The sequence below is a fragment of the Octopus sinensis genome, linkage group LG21 (assembly GCF_006345805.1).
Source record: "Octopus sinensis linkage group LG21, ASM634580v1, whole genome shotgun sequence".
Classification (NCBI taxonomy): domain Eukaryota; kingdom Metazoa; phylum Mollusca; class Cephalopoda; order Octopoda; family Octopodidae; genus Octopus; species Octopus sinensis.
In genome coordinates, this window is record NC_043017.1 from 17,195,302 (window position 1) to 17,215,301 (window position 20,000).

Here is a 20,000-nt window from a genome sequence, read left to right on the forward strand (position 1 = left end):
AAGCAGTAGAATTAAAACAAAAGCTGTTACTCAGAGTTTCACGTTCCTGTTCGTCGGACAGTTTTGTTTAAAAAAAACTGTCCGACGAACGGGAATGTGAAACTCCGAGTAACAGCTCTTGTATATTTCTGCTGCTTTTAAATAAAGCATACCAATCTACCTCTGGTATTTGAGTACTCTTTTTTTCAACCTTGTTTCACATTTATGTGCTTACTCCGATATATATATATATATATATATATATATATATATATATATATATATATGTGTGTGTGTGTGTGTGTGAAACAGGTGGAAAAAAAAGGAGTACTCAAATACCAGAGGTACAGTGATATGCTTTATTTAAAAGCACCAGAAATAAACAAAAGCTGTTACTTGGAGTTTCACGTTCCCGTTCGTATATATATATATATATATATATATATATATATATATATATACACAAACACATAAGTGTGTGTGTGTGAGAGAGAGAGAATATTTTGTAAACGCCGAATGTTTTGGTATATTACAGACAAGAGGGTAAACTATTTATATAAAGTGTAACAGGTTTCACACGAGTAAAATATATATTAAAGACAAACAAAAAGAGTAAAATTACTTTGAGAAATTTATCTTGGATGAAAGTAAGAAAATATTTACATTTATATCAAGATACGCATATTTTGATAAAATTGTAAATACTTTCTTTTATCCATGATAAAGTTCTCAGAGTAATTTCTGTGTGTGCGTGCGTAAGAGAGAGTGTGTGTGTGCGTGAGAGAGAGAGAGTGTGTGTGTGTGTGCGTGAGAGAGAGTGTGTGTGTGTGCGTGAGAGAGAGTGTGTGTGTGCGTGAGAGAGAGAGAGTGTGTGTGTGTGTGTGTGTGTGAGTGTCTACGCATTATGTATTGTTTGTAGAAATGTACGTAAGCTGATTAAAATTTCTAAAGTTTCGGTATTTCCTAATTCATTAGTTTTGCAGATTTTAAAGTCTTGCAAAATTTTAAGAAATTAAGAAAAGTTTATATGCAGACGCAGGCATGATTATGTGATTAAGAAGCTCACTTTTACAACCATGTGGTTTCGCGTTCTATGCGCAGCACCTTGGTTAACTGTCTTTTACCTATAGCCCCAGGCCGATGAATGCCTTGTCAGTGAATTTGGAAGATAGAAGTTGTGTGGAAGTCCGTCGTATAAGTGTATTTGTGTGTGTTTTTTTATGTGTGCGTCTGTGTTTGTCATGCCCCTAACACCGCTTGACAACCGGTATTGAATTGTTTACGTCTCTGTAAATTAAGAGTTCGTCAAAAGAAAAACCGATATAATACGTAATAGACTTTTAAAACAAGCACTGGGGTCGATTTGTTTGACTAAAACCCTTCAATGTGGTGTCCAAACATGGTTGCAACCCAATGATTCAGATAAGTAAAATAGACAAGATATAAGCCAAATTGTTTGTTTACTCCAAGAAAGTAGCATGTCTTTTTTATGACCAGACGATACTTTTTTATTAAATTCAGTCCTGAAGCGAGTTTTGACCAGCATGCTGTCAGTGGATGCCAACTGTTGGTGAGGTACTAAAACACGCCGAAATGACTCGACACAGCAGTTCCACTACAAATGCTTGGTATTTCTCGTCTGCTGCCGATATATCTGTGCTCTGATGCACTAGATGTCTATTCGAGAGACTCTCTCAAGACGAATTCCGAAGTATTGCGACACTCTCATAATACATCTATGTAGGATACAGAGTGTACCGTGTGTGCGTGTGTATATGTGTATGCGTGTATTGGTTGTGACCTGGAACTGTAATCATACACCCTACAGATTTCAGCTGAAAAGCTCAAATTGATGTCAAACATTTCATAATTTAGTTATGGTGATGGTGACGAAGCAAAAATCAGCAGACATGCTTTAATCAAAGATACCCAATTAGCATGGTCAGTGGAGCACAAACTAGATTTATTTGTTGTTATTCACTGAAAGAAAATGTTTATGTTTCAAAGCTTGCATTAGACTCCCTTCTGTTTTCTAACAGCGAGGCCTGGACAAAGCAGAAATACAAACACAAGAGATACATTCTGGACCTCGTTCGTTTTTTACGATTTTTCTCTTGGAGTATAGTGGTCGTATACTGTCAACTCAATATGACAGTCCCGTAAGGGAATTACACCACGGCCATTTAGCTCTAGGAAACATCGACGTCTCCTGTCGGCTTTGACACGTTTTCTGTGTCCTTATATTTGCAATTGCCTCCCCTTTGCAAATATAAGGACACAGAAAACGTGTCAAAGCCGACAGGAGATGTTGATGTTTCCTAGGGCTAAATGGCGGTGGTGTTAGTCCCTTACGGGACTGTCATATTGAGTTGACAGTATACGACCACTATATCGCTTCACCACCGCTTATGTCTCTCTGAGACATTTAGAAATTCAATATTTCTAATCTCTTGGAGTATATTTTCCAGTAAAAAGAAAAAAATATGTGCAAACTTTCACAGCTCAGAATAGGGGGTAGGAGGAGGAGGAAAACTCTTGATAGTACTTGTACTTTTTCGACACCCCAAAGGATAAAAGGAAAAGTTGAGCTTGTGGGGAGTTGAACTCAGAGCCAGAGCAAATATCACAAGGAATTCTGTCCGACCCTCAAGCGACTCGACCAATTCGAATTCAGTACATATGTGTGTATGTACGTGCGCACGTGTGTGTGTGTCTGTGTATAAATACATACATACATACTATCATTACTACTAATATTAATAATAATCCTTTCTACTATAGGCACAAGACAATTGAAATTTTGGAGGAGGGGACTAGTCGGTTACACCAACCCAGTGTTTCACTAGTACTTAATATATCAACCCCGAAAGGATGAAAGAGAAGGTCGACCTCAGCGGAATTTGAACTCAGAACATAAGAACGGACGAAATGCCACTAAGCATTTCGCCCGGCGTGTTAACGATTCCCCCAGCTCGCCGCCTTAATAATAATAATAATAATAATAATAATAATAATAATAATAATATATTAGACTGGTTCTAATTACCACACACGCACACAACACACACAAACTTGGTTTGCCCTCATGTGCCTTCTCCTCGGTTCTCTCTGTCACTCTCATCCGTATTGTCAGCTTAGTCCCGTTCAGCCGCGCCAATTTCGCCACTCCCACCTTTCATTTCACCCTCACTGTCTTCTTCAAGTGGCACCCGAAGAAGCTAATGAGAGTCTGTCTGATTAATAGGAAAAAATTCACCCTCAAATATTTCGATCGTATGGGACAAATTTTTTTTTTTCGTCATGGCCGTACAGAGAAGGAAAACATGCTTTTCGTCGCCAAAGGAAAGCGGTAGGTCAACCTCCTCGACATAATCTGCAGATAAACAGAGCTATTCCGCACGCGGTACCGTCACTTCGACATTAACCTACAAATCAACAATGAACGATCAATGGACAAGAGCACGCTTGTAATGTTTCGTCTCGCTGCGCACACTAAGGACATTTCGGATTTCTGACGGCTCCAACCATAAGTGACGTTTGCTAGAAACATATCTTATTCTAATTGGGAACAGTAGATTGATACTATTTTCTGTTGGCCCAGTGAGTGCATTTATGCATGACCAATTAAGTTGAAATTGTAGTTTCGTCAGATAGCAACCATTTTAGGGTGAAAAACATACAATTATTTTGTCAGACAGAATCATATTTCAACAATCAGGGGGAGAATGATGTGTGAGGTGTTACTGAATAGAAAGATAAAGACATAGAGAGTGAGACAGACAGACAGACAGACAGGGATGACACAGGAAATTGTGTGTGCAGATCATCTTGTAATATCTCACTTTAAATTCCATTAGTATAAAGTAAATTGTGTGTGTGTCTGTACACACACAGACACATCATATATATGTTTACAATTATACATATACATCTCTCTCTCTCCCTCTTTCTTTCTGCCTTCGTAAAAATGTATGTTTACCGTCATGGAGATTTTTATAGTAGTAGAAAAGGAATTTTTAACTCCTTTTTCTAATTTCGGTATGTGGTGAAGCAGTTAGCTGAACCCTAATTATATATATATAATATATATATATATAATATATATATATATATATATATATATATACTATCATTACTACTACTAATAATAATAATAATCCTTTCTACTATAGGCACAAGACAATTGAAATTTTGGAGGAGGGGACTAGTCGGTTACACCAATCCCAGTGTTTCACTAGTACTTAATATATCAACCCCCGAAAGGATGAAAGAGAAGGTCGACCTCAGCGGAATTTGAACTCAGAACATAAGAACGGACGAAATGCCACTAAGAATTTCGCCAGGCGTGTTAACGATTCCCCCAGCTCGCCGCCTTAATAATAATAATAATAATAATAATAATAATAATAATAATAATATATTAGACTGGTTCTAATTACCACACACATACACAACACAAACTTGGTTTGCCCTCATGTGCCTTCTTCTCGGTTCTCTCTGTCACCCTCAGCCGTATAGTCAGCTTAGTCCCGTTCAGCCGCGCCAATTTCGCCACTCCCACCTTTCATTTCACCCTCACTGTCTTCTTCAAGTGGCACCCGAAGAAGCTAATGAGAGTCTGTCTGATTAATAGGAAAAACTTCACCCTCAAATATTTCGATCGTATGGGACATAATTTTTTTTTTTCGTCATGGCCGTACAGAGAAGGAAAACATGCTTTTCGTCGCCAAAGGAAAGCGGTAGGTCAACCTCCTCGACATAATCTGCAGATAAACAGAGCTATTCCGCACGCGGTACCGTCACTTCGACATAACCTACAAATCAACAATGAACGATCAATGGACAAGAGCACGCTTGTAATGTTTCGTCTCGCTGCGCACACTAAGGACATTTCGGATTTCTGACGGCTCCAAAATAAGGACGTTTGCTAGAAACATATCTTATTCTAATTGGGAACAGTAGATTGATACTATTTTCTGTTGGCCCAGTGAGTGCATTATGCATGACCAATTAAGTTGAATTGTAGTTTCGTCAGATAGCAACCATTTAGGGTGAAAAACATACAATTATTTTGTCAGACAGAATCATATTTCAACAATCAGGGGGAGAATGATGTGTGAGGTGTTACTGAATAGAAAGATAAAGACATAGAGAGTGAGACAGACAGACAGACAGACAGGGATGACACAGAAAAATGTGTGTGCAGATCATCTTGTAATATCTCACTTTAAATTCCATTAGTATAAAGTAAATTGTGTGTGTGTGTATGTGTACACACACAGATACATCATATATATGTATACAATTATACATATACATCTCTCTATCCCTCTTTCTCTCTGCCTTCGTAAAAATGTATGTTTACCGTCATGGAGATTTTTATAGTAGTAGAAAAGGAATTTTTAACTCCTTTTTCTAATTTCGGTATGTGGTGAAGCAGTTAGCTGAACCCTAATTATAATTATATATATATATATATATATATTTAATCAATATAGGGTGGCAAAAAAAATTTTGTAGAATTTTTTTGCCACCAGCGGCCTAATGGGAAAAAATTAAATAGTCATAGACCATTTTTAAGTTCAACATCACAATCAAGGAACGGCCATAATAGGCCATTCACCCACTAGAAATAACAGCCAAAAGCTTAACCGCAAAATAACATCAATTCCGTAAACCAGGAGAAAATAAAAAACATTTACCCTGTAATTTCTTATACGATGCACCGTTTCATCTACTGTTTAATGGTAAACTAACCTGATTAAATTAAATCAAGCCAATCTACCATAGGCCCTTAGATTCATCAGTAAGAAATAGCCAAGTCGGAACAGATATTTTTCACGAGGCATTCCCGTCCCTGCCTCGGCAAATCTGACCTAAAATTTTCAAATCATCGCACTCGCGCCAAATTTATCGGCAGCAAATAAATATAAGCCGCCGATTCCATTACGGAATTAACCAGAAAATTCATAATTAATCAATATAGGGTGGCAAAAAAAATTTTGTAGAATTTTTTTGCCACCAGCGGCCTAATGGGAAAAAATTAAATAGTCATAGACCATTTTTAAGTTCAACATCACAATCAAGGAACGGCCATAATAGGCCATTCACCCACTAGAAATAACAGCCAAAAGCCTTAACCGCAAAATAACATCAATTCCGTAAACCAGGAGAAAATTAAAAAACATTTACCCTGTAATTTCTTATACGATGCACCGTTTCATCTACTGTTTAATGGTAAACTAACCTGATTAAATTAAATCAAGCCAATCTACCATAGGCCCTTAGATTCATCAGTAAGAAATAGCCAAGTCGGAACAGATATTTTTCACGAGGCATTCCCGTCCCTGCCTCGGCAATATCTGACCTAAAATTTTCAAATCATCGCACTCGCGCCAATTATCGGCAGCAAATAATATAAGCCGCCGATTCCATTACGGAATTAACCAGAAAATTCATAATTAATCAATATAGGGTGGCAAAAAAAAAATTTTGTAGAATTTTTTTGCCACCAGCGGCCTAATGGTGGCAAAAAAATTCTACAAAATTTTTTTTGCCACCCTATATTGATTAATTATGAATTTTCTGGTTAATTCCGTAATGGAATCGGCGGCTTATATTTATTTGCTGCCGATAAATTTGGCGCGAGTGCGATGATTTGAAAATTTTAGGTCAGATATGCCGAGGCAGGGACGGGAATGCCTCGTGAAAAATATCTGTTCCGACTTGGCTATTTCTTACTGATGAATCTAAGGGCCTATGGTAGATTGGCTTGATTTAATTTAATCAGGTTAGTTTACCATTAAACAGTAGACGAAACGGTGCATCGTATAAGAATTACAGGGTAAATGTTTTTTAATTTTCTCCTGGTTTACGGAATTGATGTTATTTTGCGGTTAAGGCTTTTGGCTGTTATTTCTAGTGGGTGAATGGCCTATTATGGCCGTTCCTTGATTGTGATGTTGAACTTAAAAATGGTCTATGACTATTTAATTTTTCCCATTAGGCCGCTGGTGGCAAAAAAATTCTACAAAATTTTTTTTGCCACCCTATATTGATTAATTATGAATTTTCTGGTAATTCCGTAATGGAATCAGCGGCTTATATTTATTTGCTGCCGATAAATTGGCGCGAGTGCGATGATTTGAAAATTTTAGGTCAGATATTGCCGAGGCAGGGACGGGAATGCCTCGTGAAAAATATCGGTTCCGACTTGGCTATTTCTTACTGATGAATCTAAGGGCCTATGGTAGATTGGCTTGATTTAATTTAATCAGGTTAGTTTACCATTAAACAGTAGACGAAACGGTGCATCGTATAAGAAATTACAGGGTAAATGTTTTTTAATTTTCTCCTGGTTTACGGAATTGATGTTATTTTGCGGTTAAGGCTTTTGGCTGTTATTTCTAGTGGGTGAATGGCCTATTATGGCCGTTCCTTGATTGTGATGTTGATATATATATAATATATATATATATATATATATATATATATCACCTAACTGTCCGGATGTTTTGCGTTCTTGTCCCATTTTGTATTTATATATATATATATATATATATATATACATATTCACAAAGTTTTCTGCGTATGTGTGTGTATGTGCTCTATCTATCTGTGTGTGTGTTATTAAGGCGATGAGTAAGCAGAGTCGTTATAGTGTTGACTACATTGCTCAACGGTATGAGTTCAAACTCAGTCGTGATCCATTTTGCGTTTCATCCACTCACGATCATTAATTGCATGGTAGAATTACTGAAGCGCTGGACTGGATGGTTTGCCAAATCTTTTCGTTCGGACAGTGATGATACTGATGACAAACTGTATTGGTCCTGGAGTGAAGCCCCTTTCCTTGGACAACAATGGTGGGGTGAGGGAGGAAGGACTAGTGTAGGCAGGCAACTGTCCATCATATATAGAAAAAACTTACTCAGAGCTGCGCATATTAGTGTGGACATGATCAGTGAGGACTAGCGGAGGGTATACCTACCCCCACCTAAAAACCCACATGTGGAGAGAAGGAGAGAGAGAGAGAAAGAGAAGTGGGAAAAGAGACTGTAGATAGGCGCAAACAAAATAGAACGTTCGGTCTGTTTGTCTCTCTCCAAACAGACAGATAGATACAAATATAAGGTTGTCCCAAAAGTTCGTAGAAAGTCTTGGAAAATAATGGTCTTTATTTTGAGGAATAATTTTTGTTGTTTTTGTTAGTACTTGGCGAGTAAAAATTCAATTTTCGCAAGTGTTTACGAACTTTTGGGACAACCCAATATGTATTTTCTAGCGGATGACAAATTCACAGGAAGATGGTTAGGAAAAAGAACTCCAGCTCAAATAAAAAAATCGTGTAGACCTTTATACCTCTCATCTTTTTCCCCCCTTACGCGCGCAGATATATACGAGGTGGTGCTGAAAAGTTCCTGGCTTTAAGGGTGTCACGAAAGGCCTGATTGGAAGCCCGACCTTCCGAGTTCTTTTACAGGGATTAGCAAAGCTGAAGGGCCGATGCAATAAGTGTATGAATCTGCGGAGGGCGGGGGAATATGTTGAATAAAATCATAATTAACTGATCCTCTTGTATGTTTTTTAACCCAAAACCAGGAACTTTTCAGTTCAGCCTCGTAACTGAGCGTGTGTATATTTTGAATGCTTGCCACTTACAACAGAAAAGGATCAGACGGTAGTATACATATGTAAAGACGGCGAGCTGGCAGAAACGTTAGCACGCCGGGCGAAATGCTTAGCAGTATTTCGTCTGCCGTTACGTTCTGAGTTCAAATTCCGCCGAGGTCGACTTTGCCTTTCATCCTTTCGGGGTCGATTAAATAAGTACCAGTTACGCACTGGGGTCGATGTAATCGACTTAATCCGTTTGTCTGTCCTTGTTTGTTCCCTCTGTGTTTAGCCCCTTGTGGGTAGTAAAGAAATAGGTAGTATACATATGATGACAATGATGATGATGAAGACGACAACGATGATGAATGTGATGTCGCCATTATGAACAACATTAAAAACAACAGAAAAATAGATTAAGGTACAACTTACCAATAATTAAATGCGTTATGAAACTTCCTAGAACCACAAGACAACCCCACGCATTGTGATTACATCTGGGGTCTGACGACGCCAAGGGTTTACTACGGAAACAACCGCACAAAGACGGTGTCCACTTCTTACTGGTTGTAGTCTTTAATGGAGTGTCGTCATGGTGACAACATCCGTTTGCCGTCAATGACGTGTACACCTGTTTATCCAACAGATCATAACTAGTCTCTTTGTCATAATCACTGACAGGTCTTTTCAAGGAATTCATATTTTAAGAAAGGAGAAGAGCCTGGGAAATGAGATGCCTTGGCCTCTCACTCCCTTGCTTAATAATGAACCTTGCTCTCCTTATTTTCTTTTCTCTTCACTCTTTCTCAATCTTACGATTTTTCTCTTTATTTCTTAATTCTTTTCCCCTTACTCTTCTCTCTGAAATTCCTTCCTCTCACAAACAGAAACTCTCAATTCTTCTGTCTCGTTTTATGTTGTTTTTCTCACTAATTCGTCTTATCTCCTTCTTTCCCTTTGCATGTATGTATGTGTACATATATATACATATATATAGATATAATCACACTCACTTTACCCCTAATCCCAATCACACTTCTCTCTCTCTCTCTCTCTCTTTCTCTCTCTCACTCTCTGATCTCTATCAAATAGAGAACAGATCTATAAATGAAATTATCCAGGTTTGCTGCTCATCTTAATCACGTAAATTCCTTAATCTCCACGGGATAAATATAGGTATTTTTTCTTTTTCATGTGTGATTTGAAATCTTGATCTGTGTACTTTCGTTTACGTCCTTTCTGAATTCAGTTTCGTTTTTCTTTCGTTGTCGATATTTTTTTCTTATTTTCGTTTTGTTGTTTTGTTGTTGCTATTCTTCGTGTCTTGAACCGTGAAATTTAATACGTTCGTTCAATGATTCTGGTTAATTTGAATTCCGATTCCTTGGACACAGGTATTTTATTCATTTCTCTCATTCTGACTGAACACCCAGTATCTGAAAATAAATGATATAATAATAATAATAATAATAATAATAATAATGATAATAATAATAATAATTAATTCTTTTTATTGGCCACAAGGGCTGACACACATGATTAGTAAACATAGAGGGACAAAACAGGACGAAAGGTTACAAAGGGTTTTGTCCGTTTTTGAAAAAATCCAAGTAAAAACTGTTTAACAACGAAAGATTGTAACAAGGAAAAACTCCCAATAGGGGGAGGAATACAGAGATATGGAAAATTAAAGGAAGAAAACATGTATAACACCAATCTATTTTCGTTTTGTACCTGTCTGAGGCTCACTTTGCCTTTCATCACTTCGGAGTTGATAAATTAAGTACCAGTTAAGTGCTTGGGTCAATGTAATCGACTTACCCCTCTCCTCAAAAAACTGCTGGTCCTGTGCCAAAGTTCTTTCTATCTATCTATCTATCCATCTAATCCCCATTTATCTATGTATTTGTCTGTCTATCTACAGGTCCGTTTCTCTGTCTACAATCTTCAAAAAAATATCTCTTTCCATCTGTCTTCCTATTTAACTAATCAATCACCAAATCAATATAAACCGGCCTCCTTCTTCCCAACCATCTTTTTCTCACATCCACCCAGATTCTTTCCGCCTAATGTCGCTCTAAAAGCTTCGTTCGAATCTAGACTATGACGAAAGACACCGCTCAGTGGTATCGAACGCGAAACTTGTAGGTCGAGAAGCGAAATTGTTAATCACTCAATCACATTTATATTCATACAATAAAATAATGCTGAAACAATTATTGACGAGATGTTCACGGCTGGAGCGCCTTTGGTCACAAGCCGATATGATCAAAGACAAACATAACAGCTACTACAGTCAGACCATTCTAGCGAACGCTTATAAAAATATCTTGTTTCACAAGCTCTCACATTTACCAATGATAGGATATTTACTTATCTTAGACACACGCACACACACACACACACACACACACAGCTATGTATCACCTATCAGTTCCTGAATACTATTTACGGGTATATTTATATTTCGATTAACACAGAAGTATTTTCAGCTATTTTGATGGGCGACTGAGCAGAGAGGGGAGTTATATCAATCTATGTTATGCGAGTGAATGCCGGTGTGTGTGTGTATAGTAAGTTGCAGGGTGTTCTGAACCTTACAAGTATTCTACAACACCCAACTTCCCTCAATACCTATCCAAACCCTCTTCAAAGATCTTGCTTCCAATTTCGTTTCCAAGGTTTTCATAAAAAGAAAAAGCCACTATTTCTAACTTCACACGCATATACTGTATACACACACTTGTACTCGCGTATAAAAATATGCTACAGTCTTGTCTCTTTCGACTACTTTTATTTACTTTTCAGATATTTTCGTTGCAGTTTCATTTCCTGCCCAGTATCTATTTTTACAATTGTTCCATCCTGTTTGTTGCATATGTTGCACAACCGCTGATGTGCAGCATATGCAATTTTTCGGACTACCATATATATCAAATTGAATAAAATAGAATCTACAAGGAGTACGGTTAGACAGCTATATAATAAACACTACACATGTTTCGATACGACATAGATCCACATACTCTTTTACTCGTTTCAGTCATTTTGACTGCGGCCATGCTGGAGCACCGCCTTTAGTCGAGCAAATCGACCCCACGACTTATTCTTTGTAAGCCCAGTACTTATTCTATCGGTCTCTTTTGCCGAACCGTTAAGTGACGGAGACGTAAACACACCAGCATCGGTTGTCAAGCAATGCTAGGGGGACAAACACAGACACACAAACACACACATACATATATATATATACATATATACGACAGGCTTCTTTCAGTTTCCGTCTACCAAATCCACTCACAAGGCATTGGTCGGCCCGAGGCTATAGCAGAAGACACTTGCCCAAGATGCCACGCAGTGGGACTGAACCCGGAACCATGTGGTTGATTAGCAAGCTACTTACCACACAACCACTCCTGCGCCTATACACGGAGGATTTATAAATATATATACGCACGCACACACACACACACACACACACACACACAGCAATTTTAGCAAAACATTAAGCATGGCCCCAGCATGGCCTCAGTGTTATGACTGAAACAAGTAAAAGGTAAAGTTTTAAAAAATAACTTATGAGACACCCCACATTTATACATTCAGCTGTATGACAAATGTTATAGCGAATTTTTGCCTTCATACCCTAGATGCAGTCCACCCGATGAACTTAACATATACTACTCACCCACCCAATTTCATCCAGGTTATCGAGAAAACATCAGGGTGGTAACTGTGCCTTCTAGAAATAGCTACCCTATTCATTTAAATCGCAGAAGGACATATACAATAACGTTGTCACAGATATAGGGTCATACAGGATTGTCATAAGTGGGACGCCTGTAAGTTTTAGATCTATTCAACCTGGGTGTCAAATGCTAAAAAATTTTTTTTAAATAAATAAATAGAACAGCTAACATCATTACATGTAGATTAAGAGATTAGCAAAATTAAATCTGAGCGAAATTAAATCTTATTGACCGATTTATATTAAAGAGATTTGATGCTATTATTTACGGCTGTATGAGAAGGAATTAAGAACCTAAATCTCAAATATCAATTCCTTAAGAAAACTACTTCCGGATATAACGTGACAAACTGTTTTATTTTTTTCTACTTAGGTACCATTTTGGAAGCAAATAACGACAAAATGCTTAGCGACATTTCATCTGTCTTCACGTTCTGGTCGACTTTGCTTTTAATCTTTTCGGGGTCAACAAAATGAGCACCAGTCGAGCACTGGGATCGATGTAATCGACTTACCTCCTTTGAAATTGCTGGCCTTGTGTCAAAATTTGAAATCAATATCTATAGCGGCATTTTACGCTTCAGGTACAAATCCCTCCGAGATAATCGTTGCCGTCTATCTTTCGGGGATCAATAAATAAAGTACAAGTGTCCGACAGTGGACTGTACGAATCATTAGCGTGTTGGAGGGAATACCTTATGGGGTTTTATTTTTTGATTTTTGTGTTCTGAGTTGAAATCTTGCCCAAACCCACTTAAACCATCACCTGGTTTAACAAAGTGCGGCCCTTAGGTAATTTGGGAAGAGACTATTCTGTTGCATTTATTCAGCATAGGTTTCCGGTTTCAGGTTACTTCCCTCCCTCCCTCCCTCCCACAAGCCTTCATCATTATCATTCATTCTTTACAATAAATTTTGTAGGAAGAGATTTATAACTAAATAATTTATTTGAAAAATACAAGAGGGACAAAATTAGAGAACGTATGACAAAATTCAAAAAATCAAAATTTTGCCAGAAATTTTTAGAATCCACATCAATATATTAATAAGGTGTACATTCCTTTATTTTTATGATAACTTCAGCACATCTCTGTCCACAAGATTTGACCAGTTTCTGACGTAATTTTATTCCATTCTTCTTGAAATCGCAACATTCGCAGGTTGGTGCTCTCTAATATTATCACCAAGTATCTTCCATAAGTTTTTCAATGAAATTAACGTCAGATCTGAGCTGGCCAACGCATCACTGTAATATTTTCAGCTTCAAACACCACTTTAGCTATTTTAGCCCTGTGACATTATCTTTATATATAAAAGAGAAGTTGTGTGTCTGTCTCCTTCGATTTAGATTCCTAACTACTCCCACATATTGCGGTGCAGTTTAACCAAAACCGGGTATCTTATAGTCGTGATTCATATCGAGCCCTTCTGGGTATTAGCACGCGTCTACGATGAGTCTACGATTTAAAAAAAAATTTACCATCATTTTTTTCCATTTTAATGCATTTTATTCGCTATTTTTTGGCTATAACTCTCTAAAAATGCTTATATAGTTATTTCCCTTACAAACCCGAGCAACGCCGGGTGATACTGCTAGTCCTGTATAAAAATTAACTGACGAGTTGGAGATCACATCATAGCTGGCACATGCTGCAGAACAATGTTGTTTGCAACGGCCAGAAAGGCAATCAAGGAGAATAAAAAACAAATTACGAATTGTCGGACTACATGTTTAGGATAGTTATGTATAATTGTTTAGTTTAATTGTGGGTTACGTTACCGAGAAAAGAACACAATACTGACACTACAATCGAATTTACTACACAAACTGCGGCTGACGGTGATTTCAAAGTTGTAGCGCATAAAGAAACCTCGGGATGCGAAAGTCACAGTCAACCCGACCTCCCTCTCTCCCCGTCTACCTCCACACACATGTACTTAAGTGCATTTGTAACTGCATGTGTTTCAGTGTGTGTGTATGTATGTGTGTGCGTGTGTGTGTATATGTGTGTCTATATATATGCGTGTGTGTATAAATAAATATATATACATACACATATATATATATATACCTATATATAAGTGTATATATATATGTGTGTGTGTTTGTGTGTGTGTATGTATATATATATATATGTGTGTGTGTGTGTATATATATATATATATATGTGTGTGTGTATATATATATATATATGTGTGTGTGTGTATATATATATATTTATATATATATATATACACACACACACACATTAAAGCCCTAAGCCATACGTCATAATCGAGCCTATTTCAAGCAGGTAGGAGTTGCCAGCAAAAACATTTCTCGACATTTTCAAAAGAGTCGCTGGTACACAGATATAAGAAAATAAATGTGAAAAAAAAAAAAACAGAACTCGTTCAAAGTGTTCAAGACATCTGCTGAAGTGTCTGCAACTGGTTTCTACCAAACCGGGTGCCTGTGTTGCGATGAACAGTGTTTTCGGGTGTGTCGTGCTAAATGGTTTACTTGCAATAAGGAAGGGGTTGACAGACAAGGTGGTGGCGGTGGAGGTAATTGTGGTGGAGCCGAGATGAGGTGATGGTGTCGGCGTTGTTCGAACAAATCCACGCTTTCGCGTGATAATCTCTTCACATGTAATCAAGAATATGTTGACGATCTTGTCACAGGAAAGAGTGAAATATAAGTTAATTAATTAATTAAATAATCGAGGACAATGTTGATGATGACCATCATCATGACGAAGACGATGACAACGATGATGAAAACAACAAGAAGGGTAACGATGGTGATGTTTAGCCCTAAGCCATCTCAACGTGAGCAGAACTACAAGTGAAAGAATCGCAGCTGTAATCAATCTGTCTCTTTTTATATCATTATCCGAGTTGACAATAGGGTATGATATAAGGGAGATTTGGCTATTTTCTTTAGCTGATCGATCGGACAAGTAACTTCCGCTGGCAAAATGATTAAACAGAGAAGTTGGTAGTTTAAATAAGTCTATCTGCCGTGAGGAGAAAAGGAAGATTTGGGACGCTTTGGAACGTAATCGATAAAAGACACAAAATATTTGTTTTCTATCTCTGACAAGCAGGCGGACACCAAGCACTAGACACTTTTTCTTCAGACATCGTACGTTTTTCTGTCCTTGTTTCGTATACATTCGATCCTTTTTCCAAGAAATCTAATGCTCGTAGCTTAGTTTTTCCTTGGGGCTGGCCGGATCGGAGCGATCTCAAGATTAATCAGCCAAAATTGCGAGGATGATCCGGTTCTTGACTGAAGATTGAAGGCTTCGAATGTCTCGTCCGTGTTTTTTGTATCGTCTTCTAAATGTTTTACGTTCTTGTCCCAGTTTGTATTTTTCTACATATAATATATATATATATATATATCACCGTGACCGTGACCGACCAGGCTATCAGATGTTGATATCGCTGGTCACAATGCACTTTGCATCGTTTTAGCCTTCAAATGATGCCACCCCGCTGGCTAAGCGAGCAGGCCATATATATATATATATATATATATATGCATACATACAAATACGTATATATATATATACACACATGCTCATATATATATACATATATGTATATATATGAGTGTGTGTATATATGTGTATATATATATATACGTATATGTTTATGTATTTAAATATATATGCATGAACAGATTTAAATTTTTTTATATATATATACGTATTTGTATGTATAAATACATACATATGCATACGACTATACATATAAATGTACATACATGTGTATACACACAATATGTATACACACAATATGTATACACACACACACACACATACTCACACACATATAAACGATATTATATGAGTGTGTATACGTATGTATGTGCACACACATATATATATATATATCTTCCCTTCTTTCCTGAGCGTCCAATAATACTTTATTTGTTCCACGTCCTCGCGTTGCTGTGTTTTTTTGTGTTTTCTTGTTTATATATATACACACGCACATATGGACACACACACACTCGTATCTATGTCAGAGGGGATTATTGTAGATATTTTAATGAGAAACGGGTTTAATTGATTAAATCCCCCTACTTAAGCAAAACTTGTCCTATTCACGATACTGCGTCTGCGATTTGGTTCCTTATTATAGGCAACTGATATCCGATCAGGTGTACACAGTCCTCTAGCAAGAAGGCAATGGGGTGAACAGACCGTCAGTCCCTTGAAGATAAAAGCAAAGGTGTAAAGGGCAGTAGGAAGGGCTACCTCGCAGTAAAATTGCTGTGCTGTGAGGTGGATGAGAGCTGCAAACAGCTTGCGTTCATGTGCATATTCTGAGGAGACACGTGTAGGGTGAGAGTGGGCGGGGGGCGCTTGCACTTTAGTAATGTAATTATTTTTATAGTTTCCCCAATTTTTATAGTTTTACAACATATAGATTCAAATTTTGGCACAAAGCCAGCAATTTCAGGAAAAGGGGTTAACTTGGTTAACCCCAGTGCTCAACTAGTTCTTATTTTATCTACCATGAAGGGACGAAAGGCAAAGTCGACCTCGACGGGATTTGAACTCAGAACGTGAAGTCGGACGAAATACCGCTTAACATTTTGCCGGGGGTGCAAACAAATCTGCCAGCATTTATGGTGTATTTTAGAAAAACAAGTAAGGAGTCGATATCCTTCACCATCATCACTACAAGAAATGGAGACTGTTTTAGCTGAAGAATGGACAAAAATTCATTTGGAAACAATTCAAACTTTGTACGAGTTCATACCTCGTAGAATTCAATTTTCAAAATATTTTTACGAATTTATGATCTACACACGGGAATTCATACGATTAGGAAAAGACTTTACGTTTTCAATTTTTCAAACCCCTCAACCAATAAATACTGGAAGTTCCACACTTTTTCGATTTTTTTTTAAACAGTTTAAAATACGGATAGTTCGAATTTTTTACTTAAATCCCAACAATGGGCCGCCTTTGGGGGGGGTGCATCATCCTTCCATTAAATGTGTTTATGAGGAGAAAAATATCAATACATGTCAGTAATAAAGAAACGAGGAAAGTATCAGGTGGTCGTGGGACGTGCTAAAATTAACAGCTAAATCGCATACCAACTAAAATTAACAGCTAAATCGCATACCAACTTTTTTTTGCATAATCGTATGAATTCCCGTGTGTAAAATACAAATTCGCAAAAATTTTCTGAAAATTCCCAAAAGTAAAAAAAAAAGTTAAGGTACTTAAACCAAAATTCTGCCGGCTGTACATAATTTCTTCAATCTACGGAGAAATGTTAAATTTGTCATGTCTGTATGTCTAACACGTAAGTTTACATATGTATATAATATAACACCATATGGTACTCCAGCATGGCCACAGTCAAATGGCTGAAACAAGTAAAAGAGAAAAAGAATATATGTTTTATTGATTGGACTATGGCCATGCTGTGGCGCCAATTTGAAGGATTTAGCCAAACAAATCAATCTCGGTTGTCAAGCAATGGTCGAGCACAAGCACAATGTGTGTGCGTGTTTTAATTGCTTTTCTTAAAAGCCAAAACAATGTATGTTCTAAAAACATCAGTAATAGAGATAAACGATTAGTATTATTAGCTGGTATTTCAACGTTTCGGTGATAGAGATCCTTCAAGAAATTTACAGGGACAGAGTGTTGATTTCCCTGCCCTGTATATGTGTATGAAGGGTTATTTTGCATTATTATAGTATCCAGTCAGCTGCGTGCAGTTCAGATCAGTTATTGATCTGTGGGATGTCCTTGTTAATTAGAATAGCTTCTTTTACTCTTAGGTTCCCAATGTCTGTTTCTGCAGTCTCAATGGGAATTAAGACGTCTTGCAGGTGGCATTCCCTTGCGTTTTCATTATTTTTTTAACGAAAGAAGCATTAACATTATGGTATTTGTTAACCTGTATGTGAACTTATCTGATTGTACTGCCAGATCAAAGATAAAAATGTCTATCCGCAGTGCTACGTGGTGCAGCAAATGAAATAAATGGTACATCGGAAGTACTATCAAAGTTCTAATACGGGTTAAAGTACACCTCTAGGCTAATGGTTCTCACGTCAAACAACACCTACGGAAATGCCGCAGCCAAGATATCCAAGATTCTTTGTCTATTTGTTCCTCGTCTCACTCTCTCTTTTCTTCTTATTTTCTTTCTTTCCCATTCTCTGTGCACCAACCACCGTTGCCATTCTCAGCTTGACAGACTTATTACTTAATAAATATTGTCATCAGTCGGTAAATAATTGCTGATACCTTTCACTTTTAATGTCTTCATCACGTTCTTGTAAGTGGAAAGCTAAACACACACACACACACCTTGATGCACGCACACAATACATTATCCAAACATTTTCCAATTATTTTGTGAAGTCGAATAAGTTTATGACACGAATATTATTGCTTCGCGCTATGTCTACCGCTACGCCCACAGAGATGAGGGTTAAGCTTCAAACAATAACGAGCACGAGTAACCCACAGACACAGGACCAATGCAAGTCAATTCGAAACCCTGTTCAAAACACAAGACTCGCTTTTCTCATCACAGCGCAAAAGTGAAGGACACAAACGGAAATGAAACAATTAACTCCCCAATATACACACAGACCAACAACTATTCCCAAATATTAAAATTTTTATACACTCACACACACACACACATTAACCGATGGCCCTGTCTCCTCACAACAGACAAAAATCGATCAGTTATGTAGCTGGGGTGTCTGCTGCCCGAGACACCCTTTGAGTTTGCGTCCCCTCATGGGCCCTCAAGCTCATGCAGAGTCAAAAGTGCCACTTTCATAAAAGCATCACAGGGGGTAGACTGCCCCCACCCCAACCCCACCGCAAAGCGACGCTTCTGAAATCAAAGGTCGCGACTTCAACAGGTGAAAGGGATTGTTCTCTTTCTACTGCTTTTAGTAACTGCACGGCGGCCCTGTTGGGGATGGTGACTTCGAAGTGTGAAGGATTTTCCACTTGCAGGAACTTCATTCTGTTTACAATATTTTATTCAACCGATCGATCTCAGTTTATCAAATGACAGGATTTTAACATGGCGATAGGGGTGTGATTTAAGGAACTTTGCTCGGTGTATCGACAGACACAGAAATATTGACACATACCCACACATACACATGTAGACACATATACATATGTACACATATATTCATCTATAACACATATGCTGACACACATAAATACACGTACGTATTCAGGTAGGGTTTATTGCATCATAAATGAGAGATTTATTGCTGTTTACAACATATATCACAAAGACACATGTGTGTGTGTGCGTATGTATACATATACATACATGCATACATAAGCACACACATTATATTATATAAAGGCAAGCGTGATTTATTAGTGAATTTATCAAGAGTCTATGTAAACACGGTCGAGTTTGAATGGAGTTGATATACAGTGGGAACGACTGGGGGTAAAACGTCTAGACGGAGAAACAAACAAGTAAATAAATAAGTATTAAGCTGTGTGGTGGTGAATGGGCGTGGGAATGGGTTTGAAGAAGAAGCCATTGAATGAAGGAGGGGTGAGGTTTTTAGTCAAATGTGGGCTGAGTGGGTGCAGAGCAGGGTGATAAATAATGAGGGTGGAGAAGGTTCCCGGTGGAGAAGAGGTAAGTT

The 20,000-nt window shown here is 37.7% G+C and overlaps 1 long non-coding RNA gene across 1 annotated transcript in view; it reads right to left on the reverse strand.

Moving 5' to 3' along the window:
• The window catches only part of LOC115223033, a 105,217-nt gene that overhangs the window by 5,120 nt on the left and 80,097 nt on the right, over positions 1 to 20,000 (reverse strand). The window contains exon 3 of the long non-coding RNA XR_003882766.2: positions 9,025 to 10,028. This is a non-coding gene — a long non-coding RNA (uncharacterized LOC115223033). The remainder of the gene's footprint in view (positions 1 to 9,024; positions 10,029 to 20,000) is intronic.